The sequence below is a fragment of the Mesoplodon densirostris genome, chromosome 8 (assembly GCF_025265405.1).
Source record: "Mesoplodon densirostris isolate mMesDen1 chromosome 8, mMesDen1 primary haplotype, whole genome shotgun sequence".
NCBI lineage: Eukaryota > Metazoa > Chordata > Mammalia > Artiodactyla > Ziphiidae > Mesoplodon > Mesoplodon densirostris.
This window is the reverse complement of record NC_082668.1, coordinates 98,273,655-98,298,475: the sequence shown is the minus strand read 5'-3', so window position 1 is coordinate 98,298,475 and position 24,821 is coordinate 98,273,655.

Below are 24,821 nucleotides of genomic sequence, written 5' to 3'. Positions count from 1 at the left end.
GAGATATTGATCCAGAAGTGAGAGGGGGGAAATGAGTGGAGGAGTAGACTGTGCCTCCTTTCCACTTCAAGATGAAGTACAGGTATTCCTGGGAAGAGGGGAAGAGATGATAATGAAATTGAATACAAGGTAGATGCTTTTAAACTGGGTTCAACTAAAAATATCTTTTTAATAATGATCAAAGAGTTATGGGATCTGTCTGAGATAGCTTTAGGGGATGATAAAGGGAAAGTCTGCATGGTCCAGTTGGGACAGCAACTGGAGTAAAAGATTAAACAAGCATTGTTATGCTCATATCCTCCTGGATTTAGCCTATTAATAGGAACAAATGTAGAAGAAAACAAATATGAAATAATATAACTTTATAAATAAGTCCAAAGAGGAAAGAATATAGATAAATTTTGGTTTTATTTGGAATTATAGGGGTGTGGGCAAGGATGTCAAAAGAGATGCTGAAGTATTTTAATAATTTACAATTGCCAATGAACAATTTTATGTCAGGATTCTTAGAAATCAGCTTTTGGTGGTCATAAAGTGAAAAAAAACCCTCAGAAACATTTTCATGCATTCTTTTCTTCAACTGATTGAACATCTCTATGTACCAAACACTGGCTAACTCACTAAGACACAACAGACCTCCTCCTGCTCTTCTGAAATCTATGATTTTTTTCTTCTAGATGCTCAAAAGAAAGAGTTTCTTAGGACACTTAACAAAGGCACAGAAATCCCTACGATCCATGATCTTTCATGTAAGGGAAGAGAGAATTGTCTAAGCGCCTGTTATGTGCTAGGTGCGTTTATGATCATTACATAATTTAATCTTTAGCATAAATATGAAGTATTTGTCCCTATGTGGGGAATGAACAAATTGAGGCTTAGAATCAGTAACTTGCCCAAGTTCATTCAGCCACATAAATGTCAGAACAGTAGTAAGACACCACCTTTATCTGGTTCCAAACCCTGTGCTTTTTCTACGACGATCATGCAGCCTCTCTATGAAATAGCTTCATAGAAACAAACTAAATCTGTAGAAGAGATATTGACAATTTACAATTTGGAGATCAGAGCATTATGGGACCACATTTCTCATGAGCATTATGGAGAAAATTCCATGTAATATGGGGTCACTTTGGATTTTATCCTTAAGGTGTAATTCCCTACTAAAGACCCATAATAAAATGAGTGTATGTGTAACTAAAATCATATAACTTCGACAAAACATTTTGAATTATTTAGAGGAAATCTACTTATTATTTTAATAAGAACTTCCATTTATTGTAGAATTTCCTAATATAATTGTTGTGACCCCATGATTTTCAAATATTTACAGAAATTAAATTCCTTTGTTGCATTATCATATTGCCTAGACAATTTACAACTGTTCCCCAAACATGAAAAAGAAGAAAAAAGCAATAATAATCTTCCCAGGGTAAATATTACTATAACCCCCAGCATGTAATAACATATACCACCCTTTTGTATTGTCAGAGAAAAATTATCATAAGGACAAAGTAGTTAGAAAGGCTACATTCTGACCTCTGGTATATACTGATGTTCCCAATTATTAAATGATGCCAGAGGAAAATGCTTAAACAAGTTATTGTTATTCTTATCTATACACATCCTGGCATTTATAACTTTAATTAGGATGTACCCAATTTCAAATATTTTTTTATTCATCAAGCATCTATTAGGAAGCTACTCTCACTTGGGTTCTATGAGACATGAGAAATAAGAACAAATAGAATCTCTACCAGTAGGTGATTAGAATGAAGCAAAGCACATGGAATATACACATAATTTCTATAATATATAGTGTGAAAAGTGCAAGAAATAAATGCAGAGATATGAGAGTTCAAAGCAGCAATTACTTTCAGCCAAAGGAATCAAGGATGACTTTTTGAAAGAGGCAGTGTTTGAACTAGGCTTAAAAGAGAACTTTGAAATTTATCACATGCTTTTTAGTATTTAAGTGAGATTAAATTGTTTTCCTCTTTTGATTAGATTTATATAACTTACTTAATTTCTTAGTAGTAAGTCATGTGTATATTCCTGTAAGGAAAAATACATTTTAAAAAATATTATGTTGGATTCAATTTACTTGTATTTTATTTTGAACTTTTGCACATACTTATTCATGTATATTCCAGGAGACTGATGAGTGGTTTTCTTTCAATGTACTATGTTTATCAAGTTTCATTATCAGGGTAACATAAATCATGTAGCATCCCATCATTTTCCATATACTGGAAGAATTTATCATAGGAAATCATAGTCCCTTGGAAAATAAGAAAGGATCCTGGTAAACCTATCCTGCTTTGGATCCATTTTTCTTAAGGTAACTGGAAACTCTGATGGAATTTTCAGTTTCCTCCATGGCTATGGACACACCAATAGCTCTGTTTATGCTTGTTACTTTTTCCTAAGTTAATTGTAGTAATCAATATTCTCTAGAAAGTTGTCCATTTCATTTCACTGAGATTTTAGAATTCATTTTCATAGAACTTCACATAGTTTTCTTCCTTCTTACAATCTTTTAATAGACTTCTGTCGTTGTAACATTGTTCTTTCTCTAATTTTGTTAACTGAGTCTTTTTAAAGGTTCTTGGTTTATTTATTTTCACCAAGAAGGCTGGTCCTCAACATAACTGAGATTGGGAGGCACAAAGGTGGGCAGAAAAGGATATGCTAATTAGCTGGAATAAAGACATTAGAGGTAGAAAAAAGGAAGATAATATTTTTATTAAATGAAATACTTCTTTAGTAGTAAGAGAAAGAAAAACAAGATTGGGTCTTCCATGGATAAGAAATATTGTTTGTATTGATAACATAATAATGCTTTTTAAAGTACTATTATCCCCACTTAAATGAGTATTGTATATTAATAGGCAAGCACATTTATCAAAATAAATGTCTTCAAATATAGGTGGTGTGGACTAAGGCTTATATTTATCCAGAGAAAAGTACACTGAAAATCAAGACGTGTGGGCTGGTAATGATATAAGGCTGGGAGAACCGTTTTTAAGTATTTTAACTTTCTCTTGCTCATCCTATACCAGTAGGGGAGGACACTGGCTCCATCTTTAGCTTCCAAGCGTATTTCGATGATGAGTAAGGAAACACACAAAGTATTCTGAATCTTTATAAATGGGTGGTTAATTAGAAAAATGCAAAATTTTCTTTTAAAATATATTTAAAGACATATCTTTCCTGGCTAATGTTAATACATTTGCATCTTTACCAGAATACTTATGACATGCTTTAATTTCAGTGTTTTTGACCAAATTGAGTGAAATCAAGGTTATTAAAGAACTGCAGCCTCAGTTTGAAACATCTCAAAGCAGCACTGTAATTCCTCTCTTAGGTACAGGCAACTGGCAATGTTCAACGTCAGACTGTCTCCATACTGAAATAAGTAGAGCCATTTCCTGAGGAAGCCTCCCTTATTTACATTGTTGGCCCTCTCCCCTTCTATCAGCAAGCACAAGTACAATGAGATCCTGGAACAAATGAGCTTATTAAGATCATGCTTAGACATATCATTTTTCAAATCACACTCTACAAGACAGATATGCTGGCAAAGCTGTAATAAACATCAAGGCTCAAGGCATCCACCATTCTTTTCAGCAGCCCGATGGCTTGGCTAGAAAAGCTTTTCATAAATTTTAGTGCACACCTGTCAAGTGGCAGGGGTGACAGTCTGCTACTGTGGAACCTAAGCTGTGATTTCCGGGCTGGCTGCACCATCATCGTTTTCAGTGCAATCATGTGCTTTTCTCTCTTTGTGACCAATGAAATCTATGTGATCACACTGAGAATCCGCGAGTTTTGGAAGACCTGCCAGTGGTACTCATCACATAGAGATTATTTTAGATTGGCTGCCATGAAGTCTTATTTCCCATTTGTTAACACAATGGGTTTTCATGACGATGACAACTGAAAAAATTCATTTGTATATGGGTCTTGTCCTTGTTGCAGTTACAAACCCATTCCACCTTTCCTGTACTCCTTTAACCTATCACAATCAATCTTCTACATGAAAGGACTGCAGTGCTAATTAAGTCACATTTTATGTTGGGGAAAAATGAGGGTAAAAAAACTTTTATTTTAATAAGCTAAATTTGTGAGTTAGAAATAAACTTTTGATCCAAATTATGTGAAATAAAATTGTATGTCATATACATGTGTATATATATGTATGTGTGTGTGTGTGTGTGTGTATGTGTGTTTAGAAAATTTCTGAAAGGAAATTCAAACTGTTTATAGTGACACCACTAAAGAGAAAGGAAGACTTGGAGACAGCTGAGTCAAGAATCTTCCACTTTCTTCTCTGTATATTATGGTAATGCTTGGATTTCTATGATAATATATTCATATATTCCTTGTGTAATAAAAAAGTAAATTTTAAAAGAGAAACCTAAATATTGATATCAAGAAGAGAATAGGGCCCCAAAAGACCATACTTAGATCAATAGTGCCATATGTTTACAGAGTGCTTTCATATATATTGTATTGCTAAGTCCTCACAGACACTTGGTGGGATGATTGAATAAGATAGTAGCATAGGTAAAATCTGAAAGTTAATGAGGCTCAGAGACATGGTTAAGTTTTCAGTTAAGTTTCTAAGTTGGGAATAAGAACCTGATTCTTCCAACATCTGGTTGAAGCTTCCATTGCCTCAAGCCCTTCCCTCCACTACCTCATTTTCTGCTCTGAAAACAATATCAACAACAAATATATTCGTACTGTCTTTCTATTTGCTATAAAACACTTTTTCCCATTTTTAAAGTACTTCTGACATAGATATATACACTGTGTAGATATTTCAAGTTACCAATAGAGTCACAGTTTTATATTAATCAAACAGATCACTTCATAGAATTGCTTAGACATAAACAGATTCTGGAACATGCACAAAATTTTAATACTAAACTTTCCGCTGAATAAAAAAATAATTATGTATAGCACTTTTTTTTTTGCAAAATTATGGCAAATGCAAGGCCTCTGGTTTGTTTAATGGATGTCTGCCATAAATATTATTTAAGAAAATAACTCCTAAGTGGAAATATTAGTTTGCACTGATGGCATAGTCTACTCTACCAGAATTAATAGCAATTCAGCAGTTGAGCACAGGCACATTTTTAAAACATTAATCACTAACGAATAATTACTTAGAGCAAAAGCTTCATGTGAAAATTTTAGGAAAATGCTTACCTTCCCACCCCTTCTGTATATCCAAGTCGCTGCCCTTTTATGGTAATAAAATAATCTATAATTATTTTGCTTTTTTCAACCCCTTTTGCAAATGATGTAGAAGAGAGAATAGATATTGGGAAAGGCCTCACATTTGTTTTGATACTAAAACATAACAAATATTCCAAGCTATATGCACAAGGACTGCATTCACATACTAAAGATTCCCTGTGACCTAGAAACCTCACCTGCAACCTTGGCACTGAGTTTAGTGGTTTCCAACTTTGTTCCTGGCCCTCTCAGGAACTACAATTGAGGGTGTGGTTGAGGGAGAAATGTTTGGGGGGGAATAAAAGTCTCCAGACAAAGTAGAGGAAGTCAGCCATGACAACCACCACAACTACCAGATAGCTGTATCTCACGTGCTTTATCAAAGCACCATGCTGCCCTTTAGCTCTGTCACTGTTTGAAACTGTCCCCTCTGAGCTTTCCTCACAAGATCAAGTGCAAGCAAATACTTGACTTCCCTTCGGGGCTGCTACCTGTGCCCCTGAAGCGGAAACATCAGCTTACTCTCTGCCAACTCATAGGGTACGCTCGGTTCAACATTCACTCTGGCAGACATTGACCAAACTCATTATCTATTGAAGAAAAAGACATAGTGTTATGCTTTGTAATATTGGAAACACAACTGTAAAGCGGAGATGGTAAGTGACTGCCATAAAACAATGGTTGAGGACTACTGCTCCATTCCTTCCCCAAGTGAGCCCACAGCTGCTGCTGGCCCAGTGACTCTTGGGAGTGGCCAAGCATTTCCCCCAACTGCCTGCTGAACTGGAACATCCATGCCCTGGAGATGACTGATTTCTGCATCCTGTACCTTCCCCTGAAGTTCCTAAATCTGCACTAGCAGTTATCCATCTAGGGCCTTCCTGACTTACTGAATGGAAGAGCTACAAGAGTCCTGTCTCCTGTATCTGTGAGTTTACAGGCAACACAAATTCATCACATTTAACAAGAAATGGCCATTTTGATATTTGTCTTTATTTCCAACATTTTTCTGTCTTCCAATAATTGCTAAGATGTGTTTAATATGTATGAGGTACACTTTTAAGAGCTTTACATTGGTTAATTAAATAATTTAATCCTCAAAACAACCCTAAGAGAAATATACTACTATTATCCACATTTTATAAATGAGCAAATCGAGGCACAGAGAGGCTAGGGAATATGCCTAAGAGCAGGTATATAGTAAGCGTATTGAGTCTGGGGTCTGAACGGCCACATGATGGTGTTTCATTTCCCGATTTCTCTGCCCACTGGTTCTTCCTCTGCCTGTATTTCCATCTGCACCAGGGCACTCAAAATTTCTAGGTTCCCCAGGCATCTTATAAAGCCTCATGTACTGAAAAATAAACTAATTAAACCACTTATCTTGAAATTAAAAGCTTTGAAATTTAATTTTATTGTATTTGAAAACCTAAAAAAGTGACTAAAAGCTGGGCTTAATAATTATAGTATTTTCCCCTAGAATGCTTAGGTGGTATACTCCCAAAGCCAAGCACTTTTTTGAGAAATGATATATTTTATAAACTATCTTTTGCCTCAGAGTCCTAAGAAAATGGGAGAAGGCATATCTAACCTTGAAATCCCAGCTGACCTTCTTAGCTCCTTGGAAGAAATGGTCTAGTTCTGTGCACACGCACCTTTTCTTTCAATAGCTATTGAAGTTGTCACTTGATGAGGGATTGAGAAGGCTTGTGAATAAAGCAGAAAGGACACTTGCACTAATTCCATCTCCAGACAGTGACATTCTATCTCAGATGAAATAATGCATCAAATTATGTGTTGATTTTTGAAAAGGTTTAATGGAAGCTCTGGCACTTAAATGAATCTACAGCTTGTTTCCAGTATTAAAGGGATGTTTCAATTAACGTCTTACTCTGCTACATTTTGGTCGAGCATTTTCCTCTTTCCTTTTACTCCCCTGGGGCTAGGAGCCCAGCACTGCTCTGGGTACCAAAAGTACAGAAAGAGTGCCTATGGCATTGTCCCTGCTCTCCAGGATTTCAATTGGTTTCTACAGCAATTTCAGCTCGCTGAGACACATGGCTTCCAGGGGCAGCTTTACGTTCATATTTTAGCCTGCCAACTTCCCAAGCTCGAATTTTAAGTCACATTAATTGTTCCATTGTCCTCTCTAGCTGTCATCCCAATGGCCTCGGAAACAAATACCTATATCTTACCCTAACTGGTGATCAAAAACTGTAAGTAAATGAACAAAGCAGTGGAGACTATCAATCCAAAGGAAATGCTCATTAAATGCTGACAGGGAAACCATTAATACTTGAATAGTTGCAGGGAGTATAATCAGACTCCTGATTAATTCAAAACTGTGTTCTGCAGGCAGACTATGCAATCCTGAACAAAATGGGGCTTTTCCCAGTCTGGCTAGATCCCTATGAGTTAAGGATTTAAAGGAGATATAGGACCTATAAATAGTCCCTCTGCTGCAAGGATCAATAGTTGAGAAATTTAAGCAGACAATAAGTAGCTCAGCTGGTTCATTTCTCTGATGTTCTTGCAATAAAGACTTGGCTGACTGCCTTTTAAAAATTTTTTTAGGGCTTTCTTGCATTCAATTTGACATGAAACTGTAGTTTTTACCTAAGGAAGGTGTGGGATGATTTTTCTTCATTTGTAAAATATAACCACTGTGATAGTTGGTGAATTGTAAACATGCTAATCATCCCCTAGCTGCACTGCTAGAGGTTTACCTCACACATTAAGTCATCTACTGGCTGCAGTTCTAATATCCTTCACTGAAGGTAGGCAATACTAACTATGTAAATACTGCTTTATGGGCACCCCAACGTCCTGATTCCATTGCTATTTGACTGCATTGTGTAGGGAAATAATATAAAAGTCTAAGATACCTTTACAGACAGCTAGGTGAGCAAAATACTATTTTAAAAAGAGAAAAAATAACAGCTATCATGGACTGAGCCCGATCACATAGTAAATGCTCAGTAGGTGTTCAGTTTCATCGTCAACACCATTATTGACTCTGACAGAACTGTGCTAGTACATTATATATTTGATACTTTGTGAAAATTACTTTTTACAAATGTGTGAGATAAGTACTATTGTTGGTTCCATTTTTACAGATAAGGAAACTGAGTCTAAGAAAGACCAAATGACTTGTTGAAGTTCACTCAGCTAGTCAGCTATCCAAACAAGATGGGAACTCTGGTCTGCCTGATTCCAAAGCTAAACTCTAATGTGGACCAAGCTGCTACTGACATTGAGATGCTGATTAAGTTGTTAGTTTCGTAGATAGCATGGAAAGCCAATTTGCAGTCACTTTTGGGTTAAATAATACATTCAAACCTTACTTGCTTATTGTGGCAGCTCCCAATAAGGTAATTATATATATTTATTATGGTTCTTTTTAAAAATAAGAATGGGGTCACTTTTTATATTACATCTGTAATTCTTTTTTTTTTACTTACTATCTCACGCACATCCTTTCAAGTTAGCACACACTGATCAACATATTATTTCTCATAACTTCATCTCACTTCATAGTAGAATAAACCATCTGCATCTGAACATTCCTCTGTTAGAGGGCATCCAGATTGTTTCCAGGTTTTGCTCTGACAAAAAATGTTACCATAAAGAGTCTCTATAATGTGTAAATGAGATATATATACAGTAACAGACACACATGTACATATGTGTGATTATATATATGTGTGTTTGTATACATACACACACACACATACACACACACACACAGATACATTGGAGACTTTATTCCCACTGATAGATTCCAAAAGTAAATGGCTGGCCAAATAGGTATAAACAAGCCCAACTTTTTCTAAACTGTTTCATTACATTTTACATCCACCAGCAATGCATGTGAGTATGTTTCTGCATTTCTTCTCTATATCCAACTTATTACTATTTTTGGTTTTTGACAATCTGATGGTAAAAAAATGATTTCAATATTATTTTTATTTTATATTTCCTGATTAATCAAGATGTAAAGATATTATAGTTACATTTTACTATTTTCTACTAAATATCATTATATTAGTTGTCCATTTTTCTATCTGGCTGTGTTTTTATTAAGTTGTATAAACTCGTGGTGTAATACTGCTAAGGGCTCTGAAGATCTCAGGTTTTACCCTACTTGCAAGGGAAAGATTAATATGCTGTAGTTTTGTGGATGCTGGCAGAAGACACAAGATGCCTCGGCCAGAGACAAAGGGCACTATTTCTAATATCACAGGAGGCCTCGTGAGTGTCACCATATTTGTGTCAGTTCTCCTGCCTCCAAGTCCCTTAGGGGTGCCCAGATGATGCCTGTACAGTCAGTGGGTTCTGCAACAAGAAAGAGACCCAGGCCATAACCATGTCTGCCCTTTGCTCTGGAGGAAGACACTATCTCTATCTTCTTAGGCTATCTGCTAGACATACACCTCTGAAAAGATTAGTCCTGAACAAAGGGCAGTTAATGTCTCATTCATAAGATGTACAGAAATGCAAAAGACCCACAGAGAATTGGCTCCTAGCTATTAGGGAAATCAGCCTTTGATCAAATATATTGCATATGTTTTCTCTTAATCACTACTTATAATAACATTTCTATTTTGTCCTTGTCTGTCCTCCTTCCTATGGTCCTTGGTCTGCTATGTATACTATTCTCATGTTAGATTTAGTATAATAACATTGAAATGATTTCCCTAATTTTGGATACAAATTACTGCTTTGTTCCTGATCAAAATGAAAACAGATATTGTCTAATTGCCACTTTATGAAAACTGCCATTTTATATGTCCATTATTTCTGTTCTGTTTTTGCCCTGATAGATGAGGAATAAAAAGCATAGAAAGGGAAGCCCATGGGGACTTTTGCCCAATAAAAATAAAGACTTAAGGTTCCTAACTATTTTCTATCAACTGAATTGCTGCAAATTCAAAGAATTAGCAATATCAGAAGAAGATATAGATGCTGGAGCAGATCGATGTTTTGTGGCACTTGAAGCTTCTATAACTTTGCAGGGGGTAGTATTTGTAATTTTGTATTTTCATACTTCAAACACGACATCGCTCTGGCCTGTACACATTTATATGGGCAGTACAAACATAACGTCCTGAAATGTCAGCCAAGCTTGTTCAGATTCATGGTAAGTCTGCTCTATCTGGTAAAGGATGTAAAAAAGAAGATTGAAGCCAATCACAATATGAAGTTTTTGCTTTTCTAGGCCATAGTGCTGCTTTATAGTTCAGTTCAATATGCAGCTTTGGCCCCTCATGGAAAACATTCCACAGCCTCTGTCCTTTCTGACCTTAGATTATGCTGAACTGCAGTTCAAGATGAATGACGTTTTGTGGAGTATATCCACTGAGTGCAAAAATTGTCACGTCAGATCCAGCAGGATTACCTCAGTACTTGGGGCTGTGGTCTGGGGGAGGGATGGATACTACAGCAATTCACCCTGTCAGGTGCCTTCCTGTGACCTCTCAAAGGTTTGTAAGGTGAAGTCTGTGCTAAATGGATTTGGAAGGCAAAGAAGGAAAGCAAAGAGTTGCAGAAGTACCACAATATAAGGAGTGACATTTAGGAATGTGCATGAAATGAATTGGGATAAAGTATTTTCAGAGAGCCTTCGTCCTTCCTGTTTTACCTTTCTGATTGTTTATATATGTCTCATATATATAGTTTTTAATATAACAACAACTGGCAGAGCTGCCTCTTTTCCTTTGAGTTGCCCCAGTCCCTTGGTTCATGTTTCATAATTAGCTTTAAAACATAAATAATATTAATTGAGTGCCCAATATGCACATGATAGTCTATAGACAATAGACATGTTAAAAACTATGACAACACTCCCAACTCTTACAGAGTTTACAGTCTTCTTACAGAAATAAAGCCAGTACACAGATATATCCAGTGCTGGGTAGACTATGCCTAGTGGCATGAGAGAGAAACAGACAGTTATTTGAGTTTAAAGGAGAAATTTTTCTTAGAGGGAGTAGCATTTAAGATGATACCTGAACGATGAGGTTGCCTACCACGTAGACACAGAGAAAGTGTTCCAGGCAGATGAACGGGCAAAGCCCGGGGGAGCAGAAAATTGCAAAGAACAGGAAATAGTCCAGCTTCAGTTGGAAGATATAGTAAAATTAAAGAGATTGAGCAAGAAAAGCGGTGGCACTGCATCACTGAGATCTTTGCACTCCTGCCAAGTGTAAAAACACTAAGGCGGTATAGTCAATGGGGAGCCATTTTCTGCAGGGGAACAGACTGAACACAGAAGTAATTTTGGAAAGTTAAACTGAAAGAAGTATGTAGAACAGGGGAAAGAGATGGGAAAGTACTTGGAGGCCAGGTTAAGACCTCAACAGAGTACACAAGGCATTATATTGGGTATGGAGGTGAAAAGGCCATTTGTAGATCTCCTTACAGAGATTTAATGCCATGACAGGAAAGGGAGGTGCAGGGAGAAAGAGGATGACAAATTTCCGGGAATCTTGCAGCTCTGAGATCCTAAAGGGCAACTTGTTTTATTTGTACGATGTTACCATGTTGACTCTGCATTTCCTCTCTCTCTTCTTTACCACGTTAAATATACCACTGCCCTAATGCTCTCTTTCTCTCTCCTTCTTCTGTGACTTCACCTATCAGGTGCATCTGCCATCTTACTTAGCTTTGTTAGTGGCAAGGTGGATTAAAGCCCCTTAACAACATAGGCACTGAACAATTTCACCAAAGAAAAAGAAAGTCAATTATTCTTAAGGGGTACATGACTTCCTTGAGATTTCATGCTAAGGAAGTAAAAGTGACAAAAACATGGAAACATAAATACCACCAACTACCTCCATGTGTACAAAAAAAGAGCACCAAGGGATAGCTCCCCGGGGAGGAGGGAAAAAACACAAATGTGGAGAGAATGATGAGGTGGCTGATGTCAGGGGGTGATGCTGTGCAAAACCTTCATGACCAAAAGGAGTCAAAGGGCTGCAGAATTACTATGAGGTTTGGGAAGGTAGCAGGATATTAAAGATGGAGGCATTGGTAGGGGGCATGGTTTACTAAGGAGTTTCACATCAACTATGAATTTCTTGGTCCCCTGTTTTCACCTCCATCTTGCTTTCATCATCACAGTCATTCTCACATGGAAGTGACAGATTCAACAGGAAAGATAATCTAATGTTATAAAATATTATACAACATCGTATCCCTTTGAAGTACATCTTTCCATGCATTTTTGTACCTCTCAGTTCTGTAAGGCAGAATCATGCAATCTTGATTTTGCCTAAAAACTATCAACAGATTCAATTATAATTAGAGACAATGTATGAGTCAAGGGTTCACAATCATTTATTTGTGTGCCATAAAAGTACACACTGAGAAGTAAGTCTGGAATCATTTGGAAATGACTTAACATTTTGTCACTAAAACTGGCAGATTTGTTCAAAATTTCACTTTGCACTTATGTGGTGGGAATAACCACTTTAGGGTAGGAACTAGGATTCTAGGAGGGCTCCCTACATTACTGAGTTTGTGATATTCTGCAGAGCTGTTTTGAATATCTAGTGAAGCAAAGTAAATGAAAATTTCCATAAACTGTAAAGGCGTATATAAATGAAAGCTCTTATACTATTATTACTAAAGATTCCATCATTTCCTATAGCACTCAAATCCCAGTTTGGTGGAACTTTGGAGAAGGCTGTCGGGAGTGGCTGTTTTTACAAAATGCCTGAAGCACCCAGATCTTCTCTAGGACCTGGCCACTGTTTACCAGCGGCACATGACTATTCAGGGGCCAGCAGGCAGTTTTCCTTCACAAGAAACTAAGTCAGAAAGCTGTTAGAAAATATACCCAAAGGACATACCCAGGTTTTATCTGACCTAAAGCCTATAGTTTAGAGACCATTTTTAGAAAAAAATATAAATCACAAGTATATACTTTGGTAAAAAATGAACATGCACTTAGAATGAGGAAAGAAATAATAAGAAATCACAAATTTTAAAAGGCTGCTGAATTGCTCAAACATACAAATTCCAGGAAAATAATAAAAATTTAATAAATGCCTGACACACATCTCAACTTCTTTTTTTTTTTTTTTTTTTTGCTGTACGCGGGCCTCTCACTGCTGCGGCCTCTCCCGTTGCGGAGCACAGGCTCCGGACACACAGGCTCTGCGGCCATGGCTCGCGGGCCCAGCCGCTCCGCGGCATGTGGGATCTTCCGGGATCGGGGCACGAACCCGTGTCCCCTGCATCGGCAGGCGGACTCTCAACCACTGTGCCACCAGGGAAGCCCTCTCAACTTCTTTTGTAAAATTTCTGGCTCATACTTTTATTACCTTTTCATGTAACCATAATTTTGTGATACCATTTTCCATAGAGAAAGCATAATGACAATTTAGGCCTTTCTCTAAAATAGTTGATTGAAAACTCTTTTTTACTATTGATAATTGAAATGTACAAAACATGGTTCTTCACATTTAGATGTACTCCTTTTGCTACTTCAGGTTTGTGCTTTCATATTAGGAATTCTAATAAATGTCATGGTCTCTTTAAAATATTAGATGCATAGCACATTTGTCATTACGGGTATTCATCATTGAGAACATTTCTGACAGGAGAGAGCTTCTGTTTAGACCCGATGTCGGTAAGAACTGTGTCCTGTGCTTACAATTTCACACATCAGCTTTTTGGAAGGATTTACCACAGATAACTTCTGGCTCTGTACACTTCCACCGTTGTCTCCCTTGTCTGCCCACACACACCCCTTGATGGGTTCTGTGGGAACCTGTTCACGCTGAGATACGACCTCCAGCCCTACACACTTCTGACGTGACACCAGCTGAGTTGGCTCCGTTGGCAACTTACAGAAGCAAGTCCTACCTTGATTCACAGATGTGACAGCATTTCTCTTGAATTTATCCCATCAACTACAAACGACAGAAACACGTCTACCCAAACTAAATGTATCCCTGACTCTACCTTCCTTACCTACATCCCCCAAATTCCTGTAGCCACACAAACACTGTCATACAGGAGGGCATAGAATTAGGATCCTAGTGGAAGGAGAGCATTCTTCATGGGAAGTAGTCAAAATACCTTTCTTTGCAAATATTTTAAAACCATATGCCAGCTAAGGTCATCTCTGGTCCTTGGAAGCGGCCCGAGCAAATGAGGAGTCTGAAGCTTAAGCTCAATTAGCCTCATAGTAAATCTGTCTCTGAATCAATGATGTATGAACCCAAGGAACAAGTATGGACTTCATCTGCCTTTTCTATGTGTATCGCAGGAGAATAATGTCAAGTGTAGATTAGTGATAGTCAAATTACACTTCTTCGAGCTTGAACAAGGATTAGGATGTGAGGTCAAACAGATACAAAAGAAAAGGCAGTTTAACCAGGAAAATAGGATGACAGAGTTGAAATTTAATGGAGCTGCAGGGGGTATTAGATGAAAGAGATGGGAATACGATGACAAGGATCAGAGTTCAGGATCAGTAAGTGAAACCACAGAAGCAGTTACACCCAGAGATGCCTTCTCCATTGAACAGTGGCTTTCTGATAACACCTGGACACAGCCAAACACATCCAATGTAAGAACCTGTCCACTCCAGGAATATGAAAGGAAAGGCATGCTGGTGTTAGTCTAAGTGGTTAAACAGTGACATACATCTCTAATCACTCTGGTTAGGTTGACACTCCAGTGGCTTTACGAGGAGTTTCTTTCAAATGAGTTACTCTGTGAATGAGTAACCCAGCAGAGGATACACTGTGTCATTAGTGCTTGAATGGGACTACTAGTAATGGCACTGACTTATGTTAAGAATTTGTAAACATTTTCTTTTAGGACTATCAGGTATTTTTGAGCTTGGGAATTTACAGTCACTTAGGAGGGAGAAACTATCAGAGAGAATTTTTTTATTATCAAAAAATAAACAATCTCCCCTGAACACCCCCCCCCAAAAAAGCACCTCACATTTCCAGAAAAACATCACCATACTCCTTGAGTTTAACGTCGAATCTGGGAAGGGGATACCAGTAGTGAAGTTTAGATTAGAGGCTCAACGCTTAGCGTGGGTAGTCTTAACTGCTATTCTCCTTGAAATATCTTTCCTGGAAAAACTACAAAGATTCACAGAATTCAGGTAGGAGCCAGACAGCAAACTGAACTATACCTTCCAAAACAAGGTTGCCCAAAGGGTGATCCTAGGTCCACCTGTAGTGGAATTCCTAAGGGTGCTTGTTTAAAATGCAGAATCACCAGCTCACGAAGAGACTTAGGAAATGGAAACTCTTGTGTGTGGGTCTCACAAATACGTGTGGCTGACAAGCATCCCAGCGAATTCTTATAACCATGGCACTAACTCCTGGAAAGTGGTAAAGGCTGCCATCAAGAAGTAGGGATGGATTGAAGGAAGGGTCCTTAGCCACCATCAAAACAGTTCCAGGAATTACTTCAAGTTACAAGGCCAGAGTCACAGAGAATTTCAAACTAAGGACAATCACACATTTGAATCCTGTCTTCCCTCCTCCCTGAGTTATCCTTACCGAAGATGAATGCTTTACTCATTAGAACGCCAATTTAACTTTGCTGTTTCCTATTACTGCTCCCTTGCCTTTTATTCTCTGCTTCTTTTGCCTGATGCAACTTCATTTTGAGTGTTCCCATGACCCTCCTGTTCTTTCTGGACTCATAGGACTGAATGGAATCTCAAATCCAACCAATGCTTTGTGGTATTCTCTCCCTCTGTGATATTCCTAAAATGCTACCATGTGATTTTGGCTTGACTGACAATTGAAAGGGAACTCTGCGGCCACTTGTTCCATTTTTAGACACTGCTAATCATCAGAACCATGATCCTTATCACAAATCAAACTATGTCTCGCTATAATTAGCACCATTGGTCATAGGTCTGCCTTCTGGAAATATACTCCTGGCAATTGAGTTCCTCTTCCACATGACAGCTTTGGCTACATTCTCACTGATGAGTATTTAGCTTTAAATGTTTTCTAATGTATCCAGGATGAAGGTATTCTGTGAATGTGAAATGGGAATTAATCGTCTCAATTGCCATCCCTGTGATTATACGTTCACAGCCATGCCCTCGTTAGATAAAAACTCCAACAAAACTGTCCTCAGAAGAATAACCTGTTTCTAGAATACATCATCCAAAAGCCTCGGGAGACTTTTTTGTTTGCATTGTTTCAGTAGTGGTTCTCAAACCAGGGCAATTTTCTCCCTCACCCCGACCCTGAGTGCAGGGAACATTTGGCAATGTCTAGAGACATTGATAGTTGTCACACTTGAGAGAGGGGTGCTACTGCCATTTGTGGACAGATGCCAAACATATAAACATCCTACAATGCCCAGAACAGCTCCTCACCTTCCCCTTCCATCCCTACACCAAAAAATTATCCAGACTAAAATGTCAAGCATTGCGGTTAAGAAACATGTGTTAGAGAATCTCAAAGTCAACGTAGAAAAATGTGTACAATGTTTTACTTGCTACTCACTCTTCCTTGAGATTCCTTTCAAAACAGGCGAACTTTTCACACTCCGTGTCACCTTTCACCTGGAAAAGAGTTAAAATATATTTTTACAACTTAGGACTATCATTGCCAATGTTACCAGCCACTTAGACATCGATCTTAGTGGGAAAGTGGAAAATTCTGACTATTTGGACATATTTCATGGAATGTTTTGCCTATACATAGCCTCTCTAACTGGCTTCAATCATTCACCTTCAACTTCTAAAACAAAACAAGTGTCAGCACATGAGAGTCTGGCTTTAAGATATTCAAAATCAGCCTTCTATAAACACTATCTTTAACTCTACTCCAAGAAAATAAACATTAATATAAATATGCTTAAATTACCTATTACGTAAAGAGGAAGCCAAAAGTAATGTTTAAACATTAATGCATTTGCATTTTACAATCATTCATGAGGTATTTAATGTGTGACGGGTACTGGGTCAGATGCTAATGATATAAAGACAGCGAATATGATGCCTAACTTTGACAAAAAGTCTGCTGAGGGAAGACACAAATATAAAGTGTTTTCTCAGAGCTGATGACCTTCTTGTTCCATTAAAAACATACAAGAATCAGAAGAGCCCTTCTTCATCCTCGACCACCGAATCTTCCAACCCACCAGCACCTGTAACCCTGTATGCTTCGCCTCAACACTGACTCAATGGATTCACTGTCCGTGTTCTACGTGGACCAACTTCTCTCACACACTGGGCCCCCATCTCTGCCTAGTCAAAGACTTTTCTCAGGCAATCATCTCCTTTCTCTTCTCCCTCATCACATCATCATTTCCTCCTCATTTCTGTATCACTGACATCATCATAAAAGCATGCTATACTATTAATCAGTTAGCACTAGTTTCATCTCTCTACCCTCACTCCTTTCTGCTCTCCCATCATCCTCTTAGCTCAAACTTGCAGCATCATTTGATACAGCTCATCACCACCTCATCTTTTAAATCCTTTTTTTTTTAACTTGGAATTTGGTACACCATATTCTCTTGATTTTTTTCTTACCCATGTGGTTGCTACTTCTCAGTCTTCTCTGCTGAAGCTGCATCTCCCCAACCTTGAAATGCTATAGCACCCCTTACTCTTAGATGACCCTATCCATCCCAACAGCCCATCAACACATTCTATATGCTGATGACGCCCAGATTTCTATTTCCAGAATGAACCTTTCCTCTGAATAGTCATACTTTGTTCTAGGATGTCTAATGGGCACTTCAATCCTTGCAAATCCAAAACTGAGCCCTTGATTCTCACCCCTACCCCTTGCCAAACATGTTTTTCTCTAGAGGTTCTTATCACAGCAGTTACTGCCATAAAGCATCTCAGGTCAAAAATCTGGTGTCACACTTGATTCTTCCTTATTCCTCATAACTTTTCTTCCAATCCATCAAATGAATCCTGATAGAACTACATTTGAATAATATCCTGCCCCAACCTAACCCAAGCCATCTCTGTCTCTCTCCTGGATTTTGGAAGTCTTCGGCTTCTGCTCTAGTAAATCGACAGCCAGTTCTCCCCACAGTAGCCAGAGTAAATATTCTTAAATGGAAATTATGTCACATCACCCAGCTCCTGGACACCATGTGGTAGTCTTCCAACACTCAGAATAAAATCCTAAATCTTTATTGCAGCCTATTAGATCCTACCTTATCGGGCTCAAGATAAATTCTCACTCCCATTTCCTGCCATTTTTCTCCTTGCTCATGACACTTTGTTGGCCTTTTTGCAAGTCTCAAACACACTTCTACCTCAGAATCTTTATAATCACTGTAACTACTTCCTGAAACAATCTTCCCCCAGGAAATCACAAGGCTCATCCCCTTACTACATTCATGTTCTGCCCAAATATCATTTCCTGAGACAAGCCTCTCAATAACAACTCTTCTCTAGCCACATACCTTGCTATAATTTTCTTTCTAGCATTTATTACTACTTGATTTTATATTCTAATTTACTTGTTTGTGTATTTCCTGTTTATTCCACTATTATATAAATGACATAACCACAGGATTTTTGTTTTGTTCTCAGCTCTATCCCCAGTGTCAAGAACTGTGCTTGGAGTATCATGGGCGCTCAAATATTTACTTGGCTACTGAATGAACTAGTCTCCATATTAAGCCAGATACCACCTAGAACATACAATCTTAACTTTTGTAATTACTCGTTTCCCTTATTTACTGACCTTATACTTTTGGAAGCAGTATACTATCCCTATGTTGTTTATAGTTAACTGAAAATAAGCATTTATTTGTAATACCTCCTGTATTTGGGCACATCTTACCCTGAGGTGGGATCAAACAACATACGACAGAGTGAATACAGTAACCACAGCATATCAATTAAGTACGAATAAATGATTAAAACAATTACCAATACATCACATTATTTAAAATAATCAAATTTTTAGTATTTTCAGTAATTAGCCAAAACATGTTTACAAGAGTTTGTGTATTTGGGGGCTGAAATAGAATGACACCCATATACCATCTTAGAGATTGGAACAATTTGAGCTCTTCAAAGAGAACTGCAGTATATCTAATGGCCTTAAACAACATTTGATACAAGAGCAATATCTCTGTCTCTTCTGAATTAGCTTTTGATGTGTTCCCTGACATCTAGGATTTGAAGTTCAACAAGCTGACAACACTGGAACTTTACTTCCTCAATAGCAAATGGAAATATATATTTGAAAATCATCCTAATAACTGGGCAACATAAAAAAAGTCTGAATAACAGTAGCAAATCATAACAGGCAGAGATAAACAGACTGATGTTCCCACTGTTCCTGAGTAGAAGAGCTGCTTGCCTCAATCTTGCTGAAAATAAAGATTCTGACACTTCTTATTCTGCATTAGAAAGGTAAATAAACATACTTAATGCAGTATTAAAGCACTGGATTGGGCGGAAGAGGAAGGTGGCTTCTAGATTTTGCTCACCCACTGAGTAGTTGTATGGCCTTGAGCCTCAATTTCCTCATTTTTATCATTAATTAATAACAGGGTGGGGAGTGAGACAAAATAGTTCTACTTTCCGTCTTCTACTTGGGGCCAATTTGTAATATAAACCACAAAGCCATTTACTGGCCACTGAAGAGCTGAGATTTGAATTTGTATCTGTCAGGATAGGCAAGCTCATGCTGAGATAACAAACAACCTCCAAGTCACAAGTGGGTTAAGACAATAAAGTCTACTTCTGACTCATATTACATGTCAGCAGGCATGGCGTGCTCCTGATGATCACTCAGAGACCCAGTTAAAGGAGTCACCATCTTGACAGTTTCCACAATCACTGAGGCAGGAAGAAGGGAACGTGATGCTTAAAGCTTCTGATCAGGAGTAGCACACATCACTTCTCCTGACGTTTCATTGGTCAAAGTCACATAGATGCACTTGGTTTCAAACGGAGTGGGGAAGGAAAAGCAGAATATTTCGGGGTAGCTCTAATGACTACCACAGAAACCAGTCTGGGTTAAGAGACCACATTGTTTATTTGTATGTTAGAGGCAAGCTTGCTAGTAGTCCCTGATATACAAAAGATCAACAGTGCCTGTTTCTCTAGAAAGTTTAATGGGGAAAATAAAGGAAAATAGATACAAACAAACAGATTATACTGAATGTAAAATCATTTTTGTGCCTCCTACTTAGACACATGATATAAAATATATTCGTGACATAAAATTGTTTCATAAAGTCAATGAGAACAATAAGAAAAAACCCTCAAAATTAACCAATGGTATGCAATAATCCAAGGGTATGAAAAAACCCTCAAAATCAACTCCTTCAAAACTATGAAAATTAAACAATGGTCTGCAATAATCCAAGGAGCATTTATTCAATAAAATTGGCTGAATCTTGGTAAATAGCAGTGAGCTCTGTGGTGTTTTAACTTGCCTTATTCCCATCTGCTCTTACCACCTTTGTGATATCTTTGAAAACCAACAGCCTTGCAATCTACTGTGAAAACCATCAGCTTAGCAGCCACTTGGTAGAGCAGAATGGATTTGGAGCTCCCCACAAAGTCGGAGAATTATTGTTAGTTAATCTGTCTGACAGCTCCCTGAAAACCACCACTCATAGGACTTGTATTTATTTGACCTGATTCACTACTTGCTCAATGAGAAGAGCCCTTTCTTTGGGGGTATTTGTCTAAAATGATTAGGGGCAATTGTTTAAGATTGCAGCGAGGCAGTGATAACAGTTGCGGCAAACAAGAGGCTCACCAGAAAATATAAAAGGAAACACTAGAAATCAGATGTCCATATGGGGTTCTAATATATTCCTGGAAAAGAAGGCCACCCACATGTACAGGGCTGCACTCAGGAAAGACTGTCTTCAGGGCTGTGCAAGTGCTGAAGAAGGCGTCAAAAAAGTCCTAAGCTCTCACCTACAGCTCTGCATAATTGGGAAGTGAAGGCTAAGACACAGTGAAAATTGCTAGAGCACTGAAGGTGTGTCCCAATATGCACACAAATCCCCTTAGAAAAGACTAGGAGAGGAGGGGAAGATGGCGGAAGAGTAAGACGCGGAGATCACCTTCCTCCCCACAGATACCTCAGAAATACATCTACACGTGGAACAACTCCTACAGAACACCTACTGAACGCTGGCAGAAGACCTCAGACCTCCCAAAAGGCAAGAAACTCCCCACGTACCTGGGTAGGGCAAAAGAAAAAACAGAGACAAAAGAATAGGGACGGGACCTGCACCAGTGGGAGGGAGCCGTGAAGGAGGAAAGGTTTCCACACACTAGAAGCCCCTTTGCGGGCGGAGACTGCAGGTGGCGGAGGGGGAAAGCTTCGGAGCTGCGGAGGAGAGCGCAGCCACAGGGGTGCGGAGGGCAAAGCGGAGAGATTCTCACACAGAGGATCGCTGCCGAACGGCACTCACCAGCTCTACAGGCTTGTCTGCTCACCTGCCGGGGCGGGCGGGGCTGGGAGCTGAGGCTTGAACTTCTGTTAGAGCGCAGGGAGAGGAATGGCGGCGTGAACACCGCCTGAAGGGGTTAGTACTCCACGGCTAGCCGGGAGGGAGTCGGGGAAAAGTCTGGACCTGCCGAAGAGGCAAGAGACTTTTTCTTCCCTCTTTGTTTCCTGGTGCGCGAGGAGAGGGGATTAAGAGCGCTGCTTAAAGGGGCTCCAGAGACGGGCGCTAGCCTCGGCTAAAAGCATGGACCCCAGAGACGGGCATGAGACGCTAAGGCTGCTGCTGCCGCCACCAAGAAGCCTGTGTGTGAGTGCAGGTCACTATTCACACCTCCATTCCGGGGAGCCTGTGCAGCCCGTCACTGCCAGGGTCTTCGGATCCAGGGACAACTTCCCCGGAAGAACGCACGGCGCGCCTCAGGCTGGTGCAACGTCACGCCGGCCTCTGCCGCGCAGGCTCGCACCGCACTCCGTGCCCCTCCCTCCCTCCGGCCTGACCGAGCCAGAGCCCCGGAATCAGCTGCTCCTTTAACCCTGTCCTGTCTGAGCGACGAACAGACACCCTCAGGTGACCTACACGCAGAGGAGGGGCCAAATTGAAAGCTGAGCCCCCGGGAGTTGTGAGAACAAAGAAGAGAAAGGGAAATCTCTCCCAGCAGCCTCAGAAACAGCGGATTAAAGCTCCACAATCAACTTGATGTACCCTATATCTGTGGAATACATGAAAGGACAATGAATGATCCCAAATTGAGGAAGCATACTTTGAGAGCAAGACTTATGATTTTTTCCCTTTTCCTCTTTTTGTGAGTGAGTATGTGTATGCTTCTGTGTGAGATTTTGTCTGTATAGCTTTGCTTCCACCACTTGTCCTAGGGTTCTATCCGACTGTTTTTTTAAAAAAAATTTTTCTTAATAATAATTTTTTATTTTAATAACTTTATTTTATTGTATCTTACTTTCTTTTATCTTCTTTCTTTCTTTCTTTCCTTCCTTCCCTCCTTCCTTCCTCCCTCCCTCCCTCCTTTCTTCCTTCCTTCATTCCTTTCTTTCTTTCTTTCTTTCTATTTTTCTCCCTTTTATTCTGAGCCATAAGGATGAAAGGCTTTTGGTGCTGCAGCCAGTAGTCAGTGCTGTGCCTCTGAGGTGGGAAAGCCAACTTCAGGACACTGGTCCACAAGAGACCTCCCAGCTCCACGTAATATCACATGGCAAAAATCTCCAAGAGATCTTCATCTAGATACCAGCACCCAGCTTCACTCAACGACCAGCAAGCTACAGTGCTGGACACCTTATGCCAAACAACTAGCAAGACAGGAACACAACCCCACCCATTAGCAGAGAGGCTGCCTGAAATCATAATAAGTTGACAGACACCACAAAACACACCACCAGACGTGGACCTGCCCACCAGAAAGACAAGATTCAGCCTCATCCACCAGAACACAGGCACTAGACCGCTCCACCAGGAAGCCTACACAACCCACTGAACCAACTTTAGCCACTGGGGACAGAAACCAAAACCAATGGGAACTACGAACCTGCAGCTTGCAAAAAGGAGACCCCAAACACACTAAGATAAGCAAAATGAAAAGACAGAAAAAGACACAGCAGATGAAGGAGCAAGATAAAAACCCACCAGACCAAACAAATGAAGAGGAAATAGGCAGTCTACCTGAAAAAGAATTCAGAATACAGATAGTAAAGATAATCCAAAATCTTGAAAATAGAATAGACAAAATGCAAGAAACATTTAACAAGGACGTAGAGGAACAAAAGATGAAACAAACAATGATGAACAACACAATAAATGAAATTAAAAATACTCTAGATGGGATCAATAGCAGAATAACTGAGGCAGAAGAACGGATAAGTGAGGTGGAAGATAAAATACTGGAAATAACTACTGCAGAGCAGAATAAAGAAAAAAGAATGAAAAGAACTGAGGACAGTCTCAGAGACCTCTGGGACAACATTAAACGCACCAACATTCGAATTGTAGGGGTTCCAGAAGAAGAAGAGAAAAAGAAAGGGACTGAGAAAATATTTGAAGAGATTATAATTGAAAACTTCCCTAATATGGGAAAGGAAATAGTTAATCAAGTCCAGGAGGCACAGAGAGTCCCATACAGAATAAATCCAAGGAGAAATACGCCAAGACACATATTAATCAAACTGTCAAAAATTAAACACAAAGAAATCATATTAAAAGCAGCAAGGCAAAAACAACAAATAACACACAAGGGAATCCCCATCAGGTTAACAGCTGATCTCTCAGCAGAAACTCTACAAGTCAGAAGGGAGTGGCAGGACATAATTAAAGTGATGAAGGAGAAAAACCTGCAACCAATATTACTCTACCCAGCAAGGATCTCATTCAGATTTGATGGAGAAATTAAAACCTTTACAGACAAGCAAAAGCTGAGAGACTTCAGCACCACCAAACCAGCTTTACAACTAATGCTAAAGGAACTTCTCTAGGCAAGAAACACAAGAGAAGGAAAAGACCCAGAATAACAAACCCAAAACAATTAAGAAAATGGGAATAGGAACATACATATCGATAATTACCTTAAATGTAAATGGACTAACTGCTCCCAGCAAAAGACACAGATTGGCTGAATGGATACAAAAACAAGATTCATATATATGCTGTCTACAAGACACCCACTTCAGACCTAGAGACACATACAGACTGAAAGTAAGGGGATGGAAAAAGATATTCCATGCAAATGGAAACCAAAAGAAAGCTGGAGTAGCAATTCTCATATCAGACAAAATAGACTCTAAAATAAAGACTATTAGAAAAGACAAAGAAGGACACTACATAATGATCAAGGGATCGATCCAAGAAGAAGATATAACAATTGTAAATATTTATGCACCCAACATAGGAGCACCTCAATACATAAGGCAGATACTAACAGCCATAAAAGGGGAAATTGACAGTAACTCATGCATAGTAGGGGACTTTAACACCCCACTTTCACCAATAGACAGATCATCCAACATGAAAATAAATAAGGAAACACAAGCTTTAAATGACACGTTAAACAAGATGGACTTAATTGATATTTATAGGACATTCCATCCAAAAACAACAAAATACACATTTTTCTCAAGTGCTCA